Source organism: Hydractinia symbiolongicarpus, chromosome 6, assembly GCF_029227915.1.
Source record: "Hydractinia symbiolongicarpus strain clone_291-10 chromosome 6, HSymV2.1, whole genome shotgun sequence".
Classification (NCBI taxonomy): Eukaryota; Metazoa; Cnidaria; class Hydrozoa; order Anthoathecata; family Hydractiniidae; genus Hydractinia; species Hydractinia symbiolongicarpus.
Window position 1 is genome coordinate 264803 of NC_079880.1, and position 21135 is coordinate 285937.

A 21135-nucleotide genomic window follows, 5' to 3' on the forward strand; every position below is an offset into this window, starting at 1 on the left:
AACGATTGACTGTGGGACTTAATTAAACAAACTTTGGACTGCGGATAATAAATGTGATAAATGAGAAAATTGGACTCCAAGAAATAACATTCTTCTCAGTTTGACATGATTGCCGGAACTCAGCGATTACACTGGGCGCTGTGGTAGCGCCTCATTTAAGAATTTAGATAAATAAGTCATTCTCTACTGTGGGACCAATCCTAGCCGTTATCGGGCGCTGAAGAAAGAGCGACAGTTTCAAAAACTAAATTTCCTTGTCTTTTTAACAGTGTCAGTCCGTTTGAGTTACAACGGTTGGGTCACACATTCGTACCAACATGTATTTAGCGATATTTTTTTTGATATTACTAGGCTGCATCGCTTTTAACAATGAAACGATTGACTGTGGGACTTAATTGAACAAACTTTGGACTGTGACCTAATAAATGTGATAAATGAGAAAATTGAACTCCAAGAAATAAAATTCTTCTCAATTTGACATGATTGGCGGAACTCAGCGATTACACTGGGCGCTGTGGTAGCGCCTCATTTAAAAATTTAGATAAATAAGTCAATTTTTACTGTGAGACCAATCCTAGCCGTTATCGCGCGTTAAGAAATAGCGACAGTTTCAAAAACTACATTTCATTGACTTTCTAACGGTATCAATCCACTTTAGTTACAACGGTTGCGTCACATATTCCGACTAACATGTATTTAGCGATATTTTTCTCATACTACTAAGTTGCATCGCTTTTAACAGTGTGAGGTATTAAATTGAACTGATTTTGGACTGTGACCTTATAAATGTTATAAGTGAGATAAGTAGACTCCAAGAAATAGCATTCTTCTTAATTTGAAATGATTGCCGAAACTCAGCGATTGCACTGGACGCTGTGGTAGCGCTTCAACTAAAAATTAAGATAAAAAAGTCATTTTTTACTGCGGGACTAATCCTAGCCGTTATCGCGCGCTGAAGAAATAGCGACAGCGTCAAAAACTACATTTCACTGACTTGCAAACGGTGTTAGTCCGTTTGAGTTACACCGGTTCGGTCACATATTTGTACCAACATGTATTTTGCGATATTTGTTTTGATATTACTAGGTTGCATCGCTCTTAACAATGAAACGATTGACTGTGGGACTTAAATGAACAAACTTTGGATTGTGACCTAATAAATGTGTAAATGAGAAAGTTGGACTCCAAGAAATAACATTCTTCTCAATTTGACATGATTGCCGGAACTCAGCGATTACACTGAGCGCTGTGATAGTGCTTCCTTTAAGAAGTTAGATAAATAAGTCATTCTTAACTGTGGGACCAATCCTAGCCGTTATCGCGCGCTGAAGAAATAGCGACAATTTCAAAAACTACATTTCATTGTCTTTCTAAGAGTATCAACCCGTTTGAGTTACAACGGTTGAGTCACATATTCGTACCAACATGTATTTCGTGATATTTCTCCGGTACTACTAGGTTGTATGGCTTTTAACAGTGAAACGACTGACTGTGGGACTTAATTGAACTGATTATGGACTGTGACCTTATAAATGTTAAAGTGAGACAATTGGACTCCAAGAAATAACATTCTTCCTAAATTGACATGATTGCCGAAACTCAATGAATACACTGGGCGCTGTGGTAGCGCTTCAGTTAAGAATTAAGATAAGAAAAGTCATTTTTTTCTGAGGGACCAATCCTAGCCGTTATCGCGCGCTGAAGAATTAGCGACAGTTTCAAAAACTACATTTCATTGTCTTTCTAACAGTGTCAGTCCGTTTGAGTTACAACGGTTGGGTTACATGTTCGTACCAACATGTATTTAGCGATATTTTTTTGATATTACTATGTTGCATCGCTCTTAACAATGAAACGATTGACTGTGGGACTTAAATGAACAAACTTTGGACTGTGACCTAATAAATGTGTAAATGAGAAAGTTGGACTCCAAGAAATAACATTCTTCTCAATTTGACATGATTGCCGGAACTCAGCGATTACACTGGGCGCTGTGATAGTGCTTCCTTTAAGAAGTTAGGTAAATAAGTCATTCTTAACTGTGGGACCAATCCTAGCCGTTTTCGCGTGCTGAAGAAATAGCGACAGTTTCAAAAACTACATTTCATTGACTTTCTAAGAGTATCAATCCGTTTGAGTTTCAACGGTTGAGTCACATATTCGTACCAACATGTATTTCGTGATATTTCTCCGGTACTACTAGCTTGTATGGCTTTTAACAGTGAAACGATTGACTGTGGGACTTAATTGAACTGATTATGGACTGTGACCTTATAAATGTTAAAGTGAGACAATTGGACTCCAAGAAATAACATTCTTCCTAATTTGACATGATTGCCGAAACTCAATGAATACACTGGGCGCTGTGGTAGCGCTTCAATTAAGAATTAAGATAAAAAAAGTCATATTTTTCTAAGGGACCAATCCTAGCCGTTATCGCGCGCTGAAGAATTAGCGACAGTTTCAAAAACTACATTTCATTGTCTTTCTAACAGTGTCAGTCCGTTTGAGTTACAACGGTTGGGTCACATATTCGTACCAAGATGTATTTAGCGATATTTTTTTGATATTACTAGGTTGCATCGCTCTTAACAATGAAACTATTGACTGTGGGACTTTATTGAACAAACTTTGGACTATGACCTAATAAATGTGATAAATGTGAAAATTGGGCTCCAAGAATTAACATTCTTCTCAACTTGACATGATTGCCGAAACTCAGCGATTACACTGGGCGCTGTGGTAGCGCTTCATTTAAGACTTTAGATAAAGAAGTCATTCTTTACTCTGGGACCAATCTTGGCCGTTATCGCGCGCTGAAGAAATATCGACAGTTTCAAAAACATTGCTGCGTGGTTTTGATGTCATTCATGATAAATTGGTGCGGCATCATCACAAGCGTAACTTTTATGCAAAACTATGGAATGAGGTACTGCCAGTGGCGTGGCATCCGGATCGATATTGGAATTGGTGTTTAGATGAGGAAGAAAAGCGCGAGATATCTAAATTATGGAAGTAATGTCAAGTATTTTGATCCTGGTTGAGGTTAAAAAAAATCTATATTAAAGAGATGCCTTTCCTATCTGCAGAACAATTTGACGCCTTGAAATCAGAACACGAGAGCATTATGAAGTGGCGTGATGTTCCCACTGGTATCATATTTAAAATTGAGTATGTTGAAGAGATCAAGACCAAAAAAGGTGATGCAACTGTCATCACATTGATCGATTGCGATGGTGAACGATTTCAAGCATGGGCAACGAGTGTACTGAGAGAAGCTTTGATAGGTCGAACAGGTCAGATGTTCATCAAATCACTGGGAAGGAAACAATCTACGAAGAATCCTGGTCAATTTTACTATGATTACGACCTTGTGGAAGTGGAAGACTAAAAAGTAATCTTTTGTGGCTGTCTCCAGTCACAAAAATAACGAAAGCCTGGCGCTGTTCACATAAACAAATGGACAAACTGCGACAAGAAGCTAAAGCCTTAGGTCTCAAAGGGTACTCTACGTTGAAGCGAATAGACCTTGTTGAAGCCATATGCAAAGTCAAGTATAAGGATGCGTCGACACAAACGGACGGACCGTACTGCCAGCCTTGTGCTAAAATTGCATGGGAGAAAAATCTTGAACAATATTTGAGGGATCTCGCTAAAAAACAGCGACGTATCGTACATGATAGCGACTTGCTCATAGATCAAGATACGGGAGAAGTGATCGAAATTGTCTAGTATGTTGACCAACATATTAGACCCTGTAAGCGGGTGGAGACTCTAATTAGCGCTGGCATACTGCGCAGATTGAAGTTTTTTCAAAATTTCATCTTTGGCTTCTTGCCTGCCTTGTGCCACCAACTCTGCGCGTTCATTCTCGTTGATGGATTTCACAGCTTTTCTCGTTCGTTGTCGGATCTGCTCCTTGAGTATCATGTAGCGCTGTTTTTCCTGCATGATCCATGTAAACTCGTAGTCTGAAATTGTACCATTTAGGATCGCTCTGGAAATCTTATCGTATACAGTGTCTAGCTTCGACTCTGCCAGGAGTTTGATGCATTCGTGCTTGTGCACCTTGTGCTCTAGTCGCTTCGAGGCATTCTTGAGACCTACTTGGTCCATGCCCACTGCAAGAGCCGCGGCTTCAAGACCAATTGCTATGGGGGCTCTGAATCCGGTTGCAAGCGTGGAAATACCTGCTGCGGAGGTGATGACAGTAACAGCAATCATGCCATGATCAGCATACCGAAGCCCCATCCCCCAAAGCTTTAACTTTTTGTATAGCTTTTCTCTCTCCTTGATCTCAGACCGCAGGTACTGTTCCACCTCTTCGATCTTTTTTAGTCTGTAGACCTGACTTTCTTGCTCCTGCGGAGCCGCCAGGCGATCAGGCTCCTGCTCAGGCGCACTTGGCGGCAAAGTTGGGTAAAGCTTCATATCTGCCATTTATTTTATGAGTAAATGCATCGTAATTCCGACGAACGAAACATTTTTTTTATGATGATACTCGTCCGTCAGCATGAACTCCAGTCTGTCTGTTGAGCCTTTCAAAGGAAGGTAGATTGGAGTGTCAAAACTCCATGTAAGCATATCTCCCCATGCGTTTAACTCTTTGGTGGGAAGCAAAGCAAGAATTTTTGATTTCTTTCCATCCAGTAGGCAATCGTCTTCATCCAGCTGGGGGCAAACGAGTCTTAATCTTTGGTACACGTCAGTTTTGTAGTAGCTGTCATAGTCGCCTTTGGTAAAGTACTTTTTTGCAGGGTCGTAGGGTAGCCCCATAAGCTCCTGAAGTTTTCGATGGATTACCACAGTATACCCGTCACTAACCCTAAGCCTACATAGTCCATTTTTCAGGACAAACAGCTTAATCTTGTCCTGTGCTTGACTGTTGACGATGGCCGCGATATCCTCGATCTTGTACAGGCTGTTCATTATTTCAATTCGGGTAACAGTCTGATCAGGTCCTACTTTGCGTATTGTAAAATCGTTGTTACTGTAAAGGTTCAGCCATACGGGCCTGATACTTATCGATTTCAGGGCAATTCTCGTGTCCTGCCCTAGGTAATCGTCAAAAATCGTAGGCTTCTCTATATACGTGACATACAGCTGTCTCATGTTTCTTTAAAGAAACATGAATATTTATAGCTATAACCACAAGGCAAAATACAAGTCCAATAGAGGCGAATGGCCTCTCGGTGTAATTAATCTAGAGCATCAAGACCTCTACGTTTCTACAGAATCACACATTCCCGGGACCTTCTCGATGTTCACGAAATACCCAATAAAAGTCCCAACTAACCTGTTGAACGACCCCGTAAGTGTAAATTGGACCGGTCAAGCCCTTGGATACTGGAATATACAAGTTAATTTCGCTTGTCATTGCGCTAGCACCGCCCTGGATATATCCGCCAAACACTTGAATAGCTCGGTACCCCTTATCAATAGTATCTTTAAATTCCACGTCTATTACCACATGCGTCGTATCCTAGCGAGAATGAAGGTACCCATGCCATACGATGACGGCTTTTCTCAATACGAGAACCCCTACTCTACATCTGGATATGCCCAGATTTGTCGTGAATATGGTGCCGACCCAAATGCCAAATACAAGTTTAAGGCTCTCATGTCCTCGCTCACAAATGGTAGATGGTGGCCGCAAGTAGATGGTGATTGGGCCAAGTTTATCATGCCTACGAGCCAAGGCCTGAAATCGGAAGGTCTGTCGAAGCTTAGCGAGAGTATTCGTGTTTACGTGATTTTACTACTAGGGTCCCAAGCTGATGCCAAGGCATCCCTTATAGGTTCGGATGCTGACAATTTTACAGCGAGACAGATACTACTACAGAAATTCGAAGCCATGGTACAACGTGAGGAGAACGTAGGCCACGATATCACCGAGTTTCAAAAGGTGCTTCAATATGCCAGGACCCCAGTGAATTTTGCCGTGATGCACCACGTGTACATGCTACCATCCGATATGAACCTGCGTATTGGTAAAATTGTGGGGTATAACAACAACATCTTGATCGCGCCGGCGAATGCGATGATTGGTATAAGGCTAGACCTAAACAACAAGCCCATTACCACACAGCCTCCGGGTTTAAAACGAGTCAGGTCACCTGGGCAAAAAATATCGAGGGGTGGTGCCACCCTAACCGGGGGGTCTGAAAAGATACCTCAGTCAGGTGTAGGAGATGGAAAGCCTCACGAGGACACCAAAGCCACCTTGGTTACTGCGCGAGTAGGTCTCATCTTAGCATATCTATGGCTTAAAAAATATGTGCTCATGCTGAGCCGCAAGGCGATCTAATATGTTTTTTTTTGTCAACATACTAGATCATCTACGACTTCTTGCCTCTCTTATATGCCACAACAAAAGCAGCAGCAGCGGCAGCGAATGCCATGTATAGATGCTTGGCTACATATTCGACAACTTTTGCAGCCACTCTGAAAAAGAACGAGACAACCGTGCCAATAATCCCTGGTAGCGCCGCACCTGCCTTACCTGCTAGGTATTTCAAAAAAATACCAAGCCTTTCCGGCTGTTTTTATATAAAACCTTTTTTTCCAGCGGCACTTCCTCCTGCGCCTGTTGCGGAACCTCCACCTGTAACTGCGAGTACGATAGTGGAAATCAGTAGACCAACAGCCGCCACGATGCTAGCTATAGTAACCCCCTGCTCCTTGAACAAGATTCTAAGCTTTTCAGCTAGAGATTTATCGTCTTCTGTGATTTTCATCAGTGTCTCCTTAATAGCTTTCAGTTGGCTCTGAGTATCCGAGGAAAGTAAACCGTGTGCTTCTCGTACTGCTTCCTTTTGATCTTGGAGTCGTTCTAGCTCTTCATTAGCCCTCGCGATATCCTCGTTCCAGATAGCTAGCTGCTCCTCGGATGCCCCAGGTGTACCCTTCTTCGTCTCAAGCCTTTTCACCTTGGCTTCTGCTTTAGCGATCTCGCTGTCGTAGAAAATCATCTTGTTTTTCAAGTGCTTTAGGTTACCCTTTAGCGTTTGAAGCTCGAGGTTGAGCCATCTTCTTTCCCGCTCTGTGAAGCTGGCGCCAAAAGGAGTCTCTTGCTCTTGCTGAGCCGGTAGGCGATCGATCAGGCTCTCCGTTTCATCAAGGACGTTCTCGAGCAGCGGCATCATTTCAATATCATCGGCCTTCTGTTCAACATGAACAATCTCGTTAAGGAGTTTCTGAGCCATCGCTCTACTACCTTTGTTTGGTGTAGTATAGTCGGTAAACCCCATGGCTCACAAGCGATAAGTACCTAACCTCCTCTTTATCTAGGCAACGCTCCTCAATTCACCATGCCTTTTCGTGATCTCTATACCATCGTAAAGAAGCTGGTTTCCTCGTGCCTCAAACTCATTGTAATATCTCGCGATTGGCTGCCCCAGCTCCTCACCAAGGTGTTCGTAAAGATCGTCGACCTTTGATTTTAATAGTTCTTCCCTCTGCCTTGTCGTGGTGTCTCGTGCTGAGCCGGATTGTTCCTAATCTTGCTGCTGATGCTCTTGCAGAGCCGCCAGGCGATCTGGCGTTAAATTGGCATCAGGCCTACTGAAATCCTCGTCTGGAATGTTTTCCTCTGGCGTAAAGTCGTCTCCTTGGTATATTGGATTAACCGGCATTTATTTGAAACGTAAATCAGCTAATAATAAAGCATGAGTAACATATTCGGAACTAAGCTCGATCCCTACGCGGAGATTAAAACAATGATGGCTATGAAAGGGAAGAAGCAGCGTGTAAAAGTAAGTCATGTCCCTAGTACGATTAATCAGAACGAGGACTTGTATGTTGACATTCCCAACATGGGGCAGAACGATGTAATTTTTCCAGGCAGTATCAAACTACTTTTCGATCTGGAACTTACGGGAACAAACACGAAGCGCACTATCGTCAGCAATATCGGCAAAGCCCTGGTGCAAAATCTTCGTATCACTTTGAATGGCAACGAGGTGCAAAATATTAGCGATTTCAGCACCCTGGCGGTCTACCGGGATCTCTGGCTACCAAAATTTGATCGGGAAAACAACTTGATCCTAGAGGGGATCAATCCGAATGACGGTACAATCCGCGCCCTACAGGTAAAAGCGACTGATCATGTAGGCACGAACGAGGAAAAAGCGACCTTCGCAGCTTATGGCAGCACGTTTTGTGTTCCTCTAGGAAAAATGTTTGAATTGACACGAGACTTGCCGTTCTACCAGCCAGGGCTACACGATAGGCTGCAATTCGTTATACATTTTACATCATATGGTGACGTTATCAAAGATGGTGGTACCCCAGCTGTTGGAAATACCGCAGCTAAACCACCAGATGCTGCCTACAAGATCACTGATATCGCATTAGAGTTTGACAAGGTTAATAACGAGGGTCTCGCGAGCGCTATGATGTCAAGATACAGCCGTCTCGCCCTACCCTATGAAAGGGTACTTCGTAGCAAGGTTGTCACGATGAAAAAGGTTGACACAAGCTAAAATTTGCAAATTGATACGCCTGCAAAAAGTTTGAAAGGCGTTTTACTGCTCTTTGTAGACCCTGGAAAAGTGAAGGCTTACTCGGGTGCTAACGAGGTCTTCTACAACCCAAAGATCGAAAAAATCTCGATCACTGTCGAGGGTGAGCCTAATGAGCTCTACACGCACGCGATGCTCCCGAAAGATCACCTCGAGCAGATCGTAAACTTACTCGGTAGCCACGATTCGGGGGTGACGATTGGGCAGTTCATGACTGAGCGTTATGCCCTGTTTGTTGATTTCCGAGCATCACCTGATCACAGTCTCCATGGTTCCGGAAGGCCGTTACAGAGATTGTCAGACGGTATAACATTGCATATGACAAAGAAAGCAGACGGAACAACGGGGGATATTAAATGCTACGTTTTCCTACTTCAAGATGCTCAGCTGAATATCTTAGATGGGCGTTTTCACAGTGTCGAATATTGAAATAAAGATGGCAAGCATATTAGTACTCACGGGTGGGGCTATAATCAATGCCCTCGCGTTTAGCGGATCGAATTACTTAATCAGTAAGCTGTCAGGCCATGGCGAGGCCGAGCGTAAAAGGCGTGATAAAGCAATTCGAACAACTTCAAGCTGCTCAAGCACAGTGGGTAAGAAGAGATCGGCAGGTAAAAGATTGGTATAACCATCAACGAGAGCTGAAAAGGCAAGATGGAGAGAGCTTGAAGGAGCTCGATGAAGGTATGAGAGACTATTACATCGCAACGATCAAGAAGGTTCCTAAGTTATCCGACTTCTACACGCCCAGCAAGCAGCAACAAGACGGTGAGCTAACGTTCATCGTTGGATCCTTAGCCCTCCTTGGTTTTGCAGTGTACAAATGGGCGTAACGTCTCCACAGGAGTTCAAATGTTTTCGACTTGTAATAAACATGTCGAAACATATTCCCACAGAGAAGGAGGTAGAAAAATTAAGCAGTATTTACTATACCCCTGAAAATTTATGGACTGGTCGGAAGGCTGTTAAATTGCTCGCTGAGCACAGTGGACTACCTAAAAAAAAAGTCGTACACTGGCTATCTCGTCAGTTGCTCTGGCTCAGACATATCAAGGGGCCCAAGCGCATCAACTACCCGCATTTCACAATCACAAAGCCCAATGAAATGCATCAATTTGATTTGCTCTATATGCCTCATAACAAAGTATACAGTAACGTGTACAAATATATCCTCACAGGGATCGATGTAGCCTCGAGATACAAGGTAGCTAGACCATTGAGAACGAAGAAAGCCAGCGAAGTCGCTGACATGATCAAAGACATTTACGCGAAGCCCGGAGGCAAAGCAAGACCTTTACGTTATCCGAAGATCTTCCAGTGTGACAACGGTAGTGAGTTTAAGTCAGATGTGACAAAACTGCTAGAGGGCAAAGGGGTCGAGATTAAGCGCGCAACCACCAAATATCATCATACGTTCACAGCCTTTGGCGAGTCCTATAACAAGGTGCTTGCGGAGAGACTGTTCAAGACCCAGGATGCACAAGAGTTGGTCACTGATGAGACTAGTACTACATGGGTGAAACATCTGTACACCATCGTGCCATGATCGGCATGAAACCTTCAAAAGCGATCAAGATGGACGAAGTCCTACTTAAGAAAGGCGAGGAATATCCCGAGGAAAAGCCGTTACCTGAGGACGGTCTTAACTTGTACCTGCTACAACCGGGAGAAGAGCATGGTGATGCGCAAAGACGTGCTACTGACGCCTGGTGGAGCAAAAAGACGTATAGAATCGTTCGTGCTCTTGCTGAGACGGCCGTGTCAGCGGAAGGTCGTAGCCCGTCTAGCCGTCTTCTGTACTATTTGGCAGATGGGCCTGATCGAAGCTTTGTGGCAGAGGAGTTGATGCTGGTGCCGGAAGATGTTGAAGTACCTCCCGAGCATGTTAAGGAGTGGTAAGCTGACGATATTTTTTTTTTGTAATCTATCAGGGTTACAAAAAAAATCCTGGATCTCGACAAGCTCCATCAATCTCTGATGTGTATAATTACGACCTAATCGAAAGTGCCTTGGACGTTCAGGATTTATTTCAATGCATCCACGCTCTCGGAGCCAGTTGTAATGTACAATGGCATTTGGGGTTTCTGCAAGAACGACGAGTTGACCGTTGGGATGATCTGTTAAGTTGTTGCGAATCTCTTGCGCTACATGGCCTTGTTGCCCACATATAGCGACATACGGATATTCATCATCGTTATTCTTTTGTATTATAACCATTCCGTTATCCTTTCTAGGATCTTGCGCACATGGAACATGTCGCTGTCGCAGCTCTATGATTTCTTGCTCTTGTGCGGCTAACGTTCGATCCTTGTAATTCAAGCCGTTGTAGCGCAGAACCAGCTCCGCTTTCTTTTTTTCAACAAACCAATCCAAAAATGGTTCTGCTTCAGGTCTACCATACCTCAAGAGGAAGCAGTAAAGGCCTGGCTCTGTCAGCAAAACTGTGTTTGGGTGGACAGATCTGTCCACCTCATCGAGCTCAGCAAAAAAAGCGTCGCCAAGCCGTATTTTGTACTTGTCGGGAACAAGTCTCTGAAGGGCTTTTACTCCCACCTCCCGCTTATAGCCCGCGGCTCTCCAAACATCGGAGGCAACGATGCATTGACCTTTATACTGACCTTTACACTGAAATGATCGGACTTGCTTTCCTTCAAAGCAATCAACCACAAGAGACATCTTTCTTATACACGCCAAGGCTCAACCACAGTTTTTTTGTGATTCGAAAAAAGTCACAAAATTACTGGATCCAATAACGAACACCAAGCTGAGGAAGCCATGGATATTTTTTGCATAACTCTTCAATATCCCGAGTCGTGTTTACCAGTTTGCTATCATCGTCATCATGCACTGCATCCATCAGTCTGTCGTGGGCTCTCAAAAGAGCTTGATACACAGCTTTAATTACGCTCTCATTATCCATCTTTTCTTATATGTTAAGAGTCTAACCAACAATCTTGTAACTTCTAGGATGCTCCAGTCTTACGTACAATTAACATGCTTTGACTTTTTCAGCTGAGCCTTAATAATGGAAATTTCTTCCCTACTTGAAATTACATCGTTCTCTTCATGAATGAGCTCAAACTCCTTCCGATTCTTCGGATACCAGACAAAAAGCTGTTTCATTTGATCCCTTATTGTTATTGGGATCTTCTTATATCTTTTTGTTAGTAACCAGAGACTATGTGATTGCGATGTCTACCCGAAACAGCTAGTTCTAGCAACGCACCACGAGTTTTGTCGAGACTCTCGTCGGCTATCATATCGTTAACGATAAACAACGTCTCTTCGCCCGCCAACAATGACAGTTTTTGGATCCACTCGAAGAGTTGATCCTTGGGGTCCACCAGAAACACGTAGTCATCCCTCCATAGCGAGGATCTCTCTTGATAGGTCTTGTTCCAGCGGATTGTATGTTGTCGAATGTTGTCGAAATGCTGCCTATAATCGTTCTCAAGCAAATCCAGGACACGCTGCGTCTTGCCACAACTTGTCGGTCCAGTAAAGATTGCCGTATGCGGCTCCTTGACAATGTCTAGAGTCATTTTATTTTACTCGTGTTTGCCTTGGGTAGACATGCTAGGGTGCTTACTTAGAGATGAAGCGGTTACCTTTTCTAATGTTCTCGCTTGCCCACATTGGTTGGGTATTTGTATAGTGTAGTCTTCTCGTTGGTCAACTATTTTGGAGGCATCATGGAACGCTTATACCACCCTTGTTTTATCGCGTAATCGTCGAATAATATCGCTCCTGTCATATATCCAGCGAGCTTCAAGCCGTCCTCCATGTCCATCTTGGCCCCCGGTCTAGAAACTCCCAGAGCTTTTTTCGCGCCTAGCGCCAAGACAATAGTATAGGATACTAGTCTGACAGATTACCACAAGGAATCGACGACTTCTTTCTGATACTCTTTGCTGCTCATTTATTAAGGTTATCGCATCTTGAAAATGTCGATATGACGCCCTTCCGCTGACACGGTCGCCAGGCGATCGCGTTGCTTTTGCGTGGGTTGAGACGGCCCTTGCTCATGCTGAGCCGCCAGGCGATCCGCTGGCGCACCTGTGGAGACGGTTTCAGCAGGCTTCTTACGTATGTAATAGACTGCCACGCAAACGGCAAGTACGGCAATGCCTCCAGCGCCATAGAGATATGCACTGTCCGGGAACTTGTGAGGACTTGCGACAGGTTCCTGACCCTCTTGCGAAGCACTTTTGCCCAAGTTCTTCTGTAAGTCAGCCTTGTTCTTGCGATTCCATTCAGCAAGTCTCTTGCCAGCAGCAACACGACCCTCATTCTTCTTGGTTATGACTTGGTTAGATTGTTCTTCACTCATTTATTTAGACTTGCCCTTGGAAAAATAGTAGGTGAAAAGAGGTTTTTATCTGAGGTTCTTCGATTGGGGGTAGAGGTGACTGTCGATTCAACAGGGACCTATAATGAAGGTAAGCCATTTATATCAATGAATTTGGGGTTTATAATTTGATATTTGGAAGCAGCCGAAGCAAGTCAAAAAGAGCTACAAATGCTCAATTAAAGCTGGGAGTGAGGTGGCACAGGATTCCTGTGCCACCCCACTCCCTTACAACGACGGCAAAGCTGTGTACATTTCCAAGTCTTTATCTGAAGTGCCCAGATCGGGGGTGGTAGTGGGGTACGTTTCATACCCCACCTACAACGAGGGGAAAGCCATCTACTGTTTTAAACGACCAAAGGCTGGCTTGGGCTAAAAATTTTGTAAAGAGCTTTACAAAATTTCCTTGTAGTGACGAATCAGTGAATTTTCGACTTTTCTTAGAAATTCCTCTACGTATGCGCGGTTTTTCCGCCTTTACGAGAGTTCGGCTAGCGTTGCAGTCTTTCTCAAAACATTTCGGTACTGGTCTTCGTCTACCATCCAATACTGCCTTTTCAATTTTTTTGTTAATTATCTGACTGCTCCCCATCTTCTTCTTGCTGTTCATCATCTCGCTCTTTATCTGTCTTATGTTTCACGGAGAGCTGAGTGTGATTAATGGTATGAGCAGCAACCAAGAGTGGCGCTAGAAATTTCCAAAGGCAGAGTACACAAGGATCCCCAAATCTGCCATGGAGTCCTTGATAATCGGATCTTCCTCGATGTCTTTTTTCAGACTCTCCGCACTATCGAGTTGAACAACATTACCTACGGCCTTCGCGTACATGCTAATCGCATGTGAAGATAGTGCCTTGGCGGTCTTTTCTCCTTTCTCGTGAATTTCACGTTGAACGAATTCCGCGTACGCTTTTTCGATCACCTCATCTGATGCCTTGTCAACAAAGCTTTCAGTACATTTCTTCGGCAAGAGATGCTGTTTGCCTTTGCGTATAGCATCCTTCAAGGCTTGACGTTTGTCGATACGTTTTTCTTTGGGTTGAAAGGCTTCCGCAGGTGTGTCTACAACATCAAATATAGCTGTAATCTCACTCATCTTTATTAACACCCTTCTAAAACGCAAAAAGCAGAGCACGATCAAGACGTACGGAAGGATTATTGCTACGGTGAGGCCTATGTCGTTCATCATTTTTATTTTTCAAAACAAAACCCTCGCAAGGGAACCCTCTGGTTTTTTTTTTGTTTTTGTTGTTGTTGTTTGAACCCAGAGGGTTTTTGATTCTGTGAGTATACCACTCAGAGCCTTTGGTTCACCATATCCAAGGTGTTTTTCAGCGCTGTCCTGCTTTGCAGGCTCAGCACACCTGCGCTTTATACTCTATACAGAATGTCGTGCTTGTACTACGCGTTAACGAAACCCACCTTTTTAAGTGAGCACTTTCAGAGGCCGTTCCTTGCACTGACATTTAACCGACATTTTGGCGCAATTTTCCCCGACTGGCACATTGTGTGGGAGAAACCGGGGCGAGACGGCCGCTTCCAGCTAGGACGTGCTCTCGCCCGCGCACTCCTACCCTTCCGCCAGGATCTAAGCCTGCTCCCATAATTTTACCATAATTCGAGCTTGGTATAAAACTATTCAGTATCACCTTGAGTACTACCTGTGTGAAAATTCACGCATCACTGGCTAGCTCGTTTGCTGGTGATGCAGAAAACCTCTTGATTATTCAGAAATGTGTTTATCATTTTTGAATGGATGAGGCAAATGAGTTTTATCTTGTTTCTACCGCTTCATACTGAAGAGGAGTGACTCAAAGTTTTGAGAAAATTTAAAATATTTTTCAACGCGGCCTACTTTACTCAGATATATATCGATGGCCCTTGCTTTGATTATCCTTGGTCCACAAGGGTTGCATGTTAGTATAGTGGAGCCTTGCTAATTGCACCTTCTCGCTGGGGTATTCCCCGTTCTCTCTGTATTTTAGTGGCACCTTGTGATCAAACTGCCACTGCCCTCGGTTTCCCCAGCACATCCCGTCCTTGAATTGGGCCTGGATATGACCGATAAATGTGCAGATATTGCATCCAAGGTACTCAGTAGAGGCTATTTCGGTATCATACCTTAGAGCAGCGTGAATTCTGGCCTTAATGAGGTCATACTTATACCCTGGGAAATCGCATATGTGGCATTGTCTTGTTCTTTTTTTATGCGGGCATTTGCTACGTGCTATTGACGCGTTGTTACTATCGCGGCATTTGATACACAATTTTGTCAATTGACCGTTACGTTGACTCTTGAAATTGTCGAGTAAAAAAGAGTAATTACAGTGCGTACATTTTTTATAACCCTCCATTTTTTATTTGTTAATTTTTGTGAGGTACTACCTCACAAAAATCCCGACAGGGAAACCTCACTATTTACAGCGTCAGCGGTACTGTGTGGATGCCATCCCTGAGTACCTTCCGCTTATCGTATAACGCCGAGAGTCCCAGCTTGTTTTGTTCGTACGTAACCATCCCCTGGTTGCGCACCCGGAAACCTACGTTTTTCGCAGTGTCAATAGAGCCATTCAACGCGTTCTTATACCTCTCCCATGTCATAGCGTTATGCTTCTTCCACATGCCTTTACAGGAGAATTTTGTGCCCTCTTTCCCTTCAACGAAATAGCACTTGGCTGTCGTGGCAATCATCCTAAACCCCATAAACTCAAGCTTAAACAGACCTCCTGTTCGACTCGAGTACTTATCGGTGACGAGCCAGTTTTTCACGTCTTTGTCGTACTCGTCAAGCAGTTCAGGGCGAACGACATCTCGTAACTCTTCTCCAGAGATGGCAAAATAGGCACTGTCCGTATCCATATAAATATATTCAAACTCTCGACGATCCACGTACTTGTCAATGAAGTCATAATAGAACTCAAGCATGCGCAATTTGGCCAGCTGGTACACTGCAATGCCGCACTGGTACGCTCTGTCGATATGCACCTTTTTCTTTCCTTCTCGGATCTCGTAAGCATCACCTATCTCTTCAAGATCTTCAAGGTATGGCGATCTCATCGCTGCATCCACCTTCTTTTCATCTCTCGTAAAGATGGTGTTCGCGTGTCTCGCTAGATCTTCGATCATTTTTCCATAGAACAAGTTCCCTTTCAGCTTGGCTGTATCTCCCGCAATACGCTTGTCAGGGTCTTTATCGGCTTGTCGTCGTGCATCCGCAATTTCTTCCGGAAACCATGCAAATGGCTTACCTCGTTTGTACTTGATGAACTGGTGAAACGCTGTCACCTTCAGGCCATGGTCAAGGTACCATTTCAGCACGGGCGTGTACAGCAAGATCTTTTCAGCTTTCATCAACCCTAGAAGCTTACGTGTACCAGGCATACGCTTTCGCCCTGTTGCTTTTAGGTACTCGTGCATGTGCTCAGGGATTTGATCGTCGGGTATCTCCTTGACCACAAATAGCGGAACCATCTCGCTAAATTTGTCATACAGTTCCAGAGGGACCTCGATGTCGACCTGCGCAAAACCGAAGAAGGATCCATTTTGCACACCTTGTGTTAGTAGCTCGAGATTGTGTTTCGCTGTCGGTGTAGGCACCTTGATCAGCTTCTCCTTCCCACAAGGAAAGTCTTGCATCAACGTACTCGGGTACAGCATGTTCGCGTCAAGCCCCAAAACAGTTTTGCACTTCCGTGGCTCCTGGTAGATATGGGATCTGATACCAGTCACGTCTCTCTCGTGGTACCTACAGAACACGATGGCAGGCCCACCGACCATGCCCGTTTGGAGCAGTTCATACGCCTCGTTCTTTGTGCACTCAGTGCAAGCCTTTTGCACCTTTTTGCACGCCTTGCAACTCTTGGAACTATGTTCCGCGTTGGTGTTGAAGCAGTCTTCATTACACTTATGCTTACAAGGCTCTCCTGGAGCGTATAGCTCTAGCTTTGGATTCAGTCGTAGAGACTTGTTCAAGACGTAGCGCATCGATACACCTGGAATACTTACCGCGTCTTTCAAAATATCTATCTCGTCGTCGTAGTACTGCAGCCTTGTCTTGTCCACGGCTTCGATGAAGGGTTCCACATCGGCTAAATTGTACTCACGCAACCAGTCCATCATGGTGACGCAGCCTCGCTTGTAAAACTCTGCACGGAATGTTTCATACTCTTCAGGAGAGAGGGTGTTTTTACCAATAAGACTGCTATGGAAGTTCTTGTGCTCCACCGGGCCGACGTGGTTTAGCTTGTCATAGCTCGTCAGCCACTCGTATGGGAACACCAGCTTTTCGAGCTTGCAATCCAGAGACTTGCACCATAAGTCGTAGCTCATGCCAGGAACTATAAAAGTTTTGATATCGAGAAATTTGAACCTCGAGGTCGTAAAGAACATGTAGTTGTTGTCTTTCTTCGCCACTTTGATCTTTTTGCTATCGTCTTTGGTAATTTGATCGACAAAGTACCGCTTGATCATGTTCAGGTCATACTTTCCACTGTTGAAGCCGATCACGGGCACTTGGTTTACCCACGCGTCCCATGCATTCTGAGTCTTGTCCGAAAGCATGTCAAAATCATCGGGTCTCGGGTACATTCTCTAAACTTCATACACGATGTGGGTGTGTCTCTTTTCGAGCTGCTCCACAAATCGTTTAACCAAGATCTTAGGATCATCGTGCTCCAAGAACGTTGGATCTCCGTTCAGACTATCGTGAATAGCGACGCTGACCGGCACATGCTCCGAGATGTATGTTAGATCGGATGTTTGCCGCTGGTGTAAAGGTGTTAGGAGGGCCTCGAAATCAAACACGATGTAGTGAGGGTAGGGTCGAAATTCTTTCTTGAAGTACCTCTTAGCTTTGGGTGGGCTCTCACACTCTCACACTGTCACGAGGTTGTAGCCAAGTTTTCGGATGCCTTCCTCCTTTGACTTGGTGGCAATATATCGATTTTTGTTCGTGTTTGTTCCTTGGCAGGGGCATCCGTGCCACTTGCAACCGTGGTACTCATGGACTGTCTCAGTCTCTGGCTCATAGCCGTCTACCTTGTAGACCTCGTCCCCAAAATCATTTCGTATCACACGCTCTCCTCCATGCCCACATAGCGCGTGATGTATGTGCCTTCCAGTTTCCCTCGACATGTATTCTATCCACTGAGAAGCAGCGTAGCTGAAGCCCTCATCGTAAAAGACCTTCTCTGACTTGCTAGTCATGCACTTGACCTTCTCACTTTTGCAGATAATAGTCGGCTTTTTTCCCTCACACTCTTTCTTTGTGTGCCTTGTTAGGTTTTCAGCTCTGGTGAATCGCTGTTTGCAGACCATGCACTTCCAGTGTTGCGTTAAAACATCTATCTTTTTAATGTAAAAACAGTGCCCATCCAACATACCAAGGTTGATCGTGTCTAAATCTTTTTTGTATTGATTCTGACCGTACACGAGTCTCCAGGGTGCCTTTTCAGAGTTTGTCAGGGGCTCAAAGACTCTGATGTTGATCTTGAAACGCTTTGCTATCCCCTCAAAGTCTACGAGCTTCGTAGCACGTACATCTTCCCTCTTTAGTTTGGGATTCTCGTAGTACTCGCGTGCTAGCGCGAGAGCTGGCCTTGTAAGATACTTTTCTTTTTGCTTCTTATCTTCACGTGAGTGTACGGCAAGACATCTCCAGACACACAAATTGTCGGTTCTCTCATCCTCCTTGTCAAAGCTGTAGATGCACCTCTTCTTTCGCAACCAGTCTGGTAAAGGTCCACAGCCTAACAGGGGCTCCCTTGTGGAGATGATCTTGATCTGCACATGCTGGAAGACTATTTTCCCTTCGTACGATCCTGGGGTCTCGATTGTTCTTTCTGGTGGCAAGTACGCCTTCCCCCAAAACTCATGATCTCCTAGATCTAATCGCTGCATTTCGCATTTTTCGATAAAGGCTTCGATGTCAGCTAGGCTCGTAAGCGATCCTTTGCTTCCCTTGCTCTTGTGATACGGAGACGTGCCACCTCCTGCTTCGTAGATGGTGCAAGCAAAACTGTAGACTACCTTGACTCTCATATCTATGTAGGGCGTAACGTTTCGCATGATGGCCTCCGCCAGTGGCTGATTAAGGTTCTTGTTGAACCGCCATGTCTTGGCACGATTTCCGTCTTCCAACATCTGTGTGTCATTTTCGTCAAAAATATGCTGAATGTCTTCGACGCCTTCGGATCGTTTTTTCTCTTGTGGGAACATGTGTTTGATGTCTTCGACTCCGCTGTATTCGTCTTGTATGTCTCCGGCATCGTAAAAGTCCTCTCGCGCTTCGGTTTCGATTTCGTCGTGCAGTGTCGTCCTTCCAGCAATTTGTTCCCTTGCTCTGTTATAGTAAGAAGTAACAGTGTCTCGTACACTCTTCAGGCGATCGGCAAGAGCGTCGCGAGTTGCTGCTACTGGCGCTGAGACAGCGCTATATAATTTACTAATTGCATTCTTGAACCAACTCATTTCTCTTTATTATAAGTAGATTCAAACTTCAACTAACAGCGGTCGCAATTTGAGTAGGGAATTCCCCTATTCAAACAAATTTGCGGATTAAAAGGTGTGGGAGGAGGTCGATGTACTTAAGTTCACTACTTCGTACTTTTTCAACGATATAACCATCGAAATACCTTTTTCGGTTTTGCTCATCCCTGTAAGCGTTCTTAAGCAGGCACTCGACACAATTTGTGCTAAATCTTGGGCTCTTTTTGTTTATTATCCTATACTCGAAATCAAATTTAAGCTCCCCGCAACAGGGGCACATTTTACCATTACCATATTTTTTCCGACGTTCTTCGAGGGCGGCAGCCTGTATAGCCTCAAGGCACCAGATGCAGGATTTTTTCCTCTGCCCATCATCCTTTAATCCGAATTTATCAATGGATAAAAATTGTCTACACTGTAGGCATTTTGAGCGTTCCATTCTTCTTTTTACAACTCCGGTGTAGACTTCAACTAACAGCGGTCGCAATTTGAGTAGGGAATTTCCCTTTCCATTCAAATAGATTTGCGCATGCGCGTTTGTCAGCAGTTTTGTCGAGTGCCGTCATTTTTGATGATGTCAGCAAATTTGTTGAATATGACGTGACTTGTACACTCATTTGAGGCATGATGAAATCTGTGACGTCACAGCTGTTTTAGGGGGTCTAAAAGCAGCGTTTTTTAATAGGGGTTTGACCGTCGAAAACCTAAAACCGGATTAAATTACCTCCTTACTCTAGCTGCTGTGGTAGCGCTTCATTTAAGAATTTAGATAAATAAGTCATTCTTTACTGTGGGACCAATCCTATCCGTTATAGCGCGCTGAAGAAATAGCGACAGTTACAAGAACTACATTTCATTGTCTTTCTAACAGTGTCAGTCCGTTTGACTTACAACGGTTGAGTCACATATTCGTACCAACATGTATTTCGTGATATTTTTCAGGTACCACTAGGTTGTATGGCTTTTAACAGTGAAACGATTGACTGTGGGACTTAATTGAACTGACTATGGACTGTGACCTTATAAATGTTATTGGACTCCTAGAAATAACACTCTTCCTAATTTGACATGATTGCCGAAACTCAGCGATTAGACTGGGCGCTGTGGTAGCGCTTCAATTAAAAATTAAGATAAAAAAGTCATTCTTTACTGTGGGACCAATCTTAACCGTTATCGCGCGCTGAAGAAATATCGACAGTTTCAAAAACTAATTTTCATTGACTTTCTAACGGTGTCAGTCCGTTTGAGTTGCAACGGTTGAGTCACATATTCGTACCAACATGTATTTGTGCTATTTTCCGGTATTACTAGGTTGTATGGCTTTTACCAGGGAAACGATTGACTGTGGGACTTAATTGAACTGATTATGGACTGTGACCTTAAAAATGTTTTAAGTGAGACAATTGGACTCCAAGAAATAACATTCTTCCTAATTTGACATGATTGCCGAAACTCAGCGATTACGCTGGGTGCTGTGGCAGCACTTCAATTAAAAATTAAGATAAAAAAGTCATTCTTTACTGTGGGACAAATCTTAGCCGTTATTGCGCGCTGAAGAATTAGCGACAGTTTCAAAATCTACATTTCATTGACTTTTTAACGGTGTCAGTCCTTTTGAGGTACAACGGTTGGGTCACCTATTCGTACCAACATGTGTTTAGCGATATTTTTTTGATACTACTAGGTTGCATCGCTTTTAACAATGAAACGATGGACTGTGGGACTTAATTGAACTACCTTTGGACTGTGACCTAATAAATGTGATAAATGAGACAA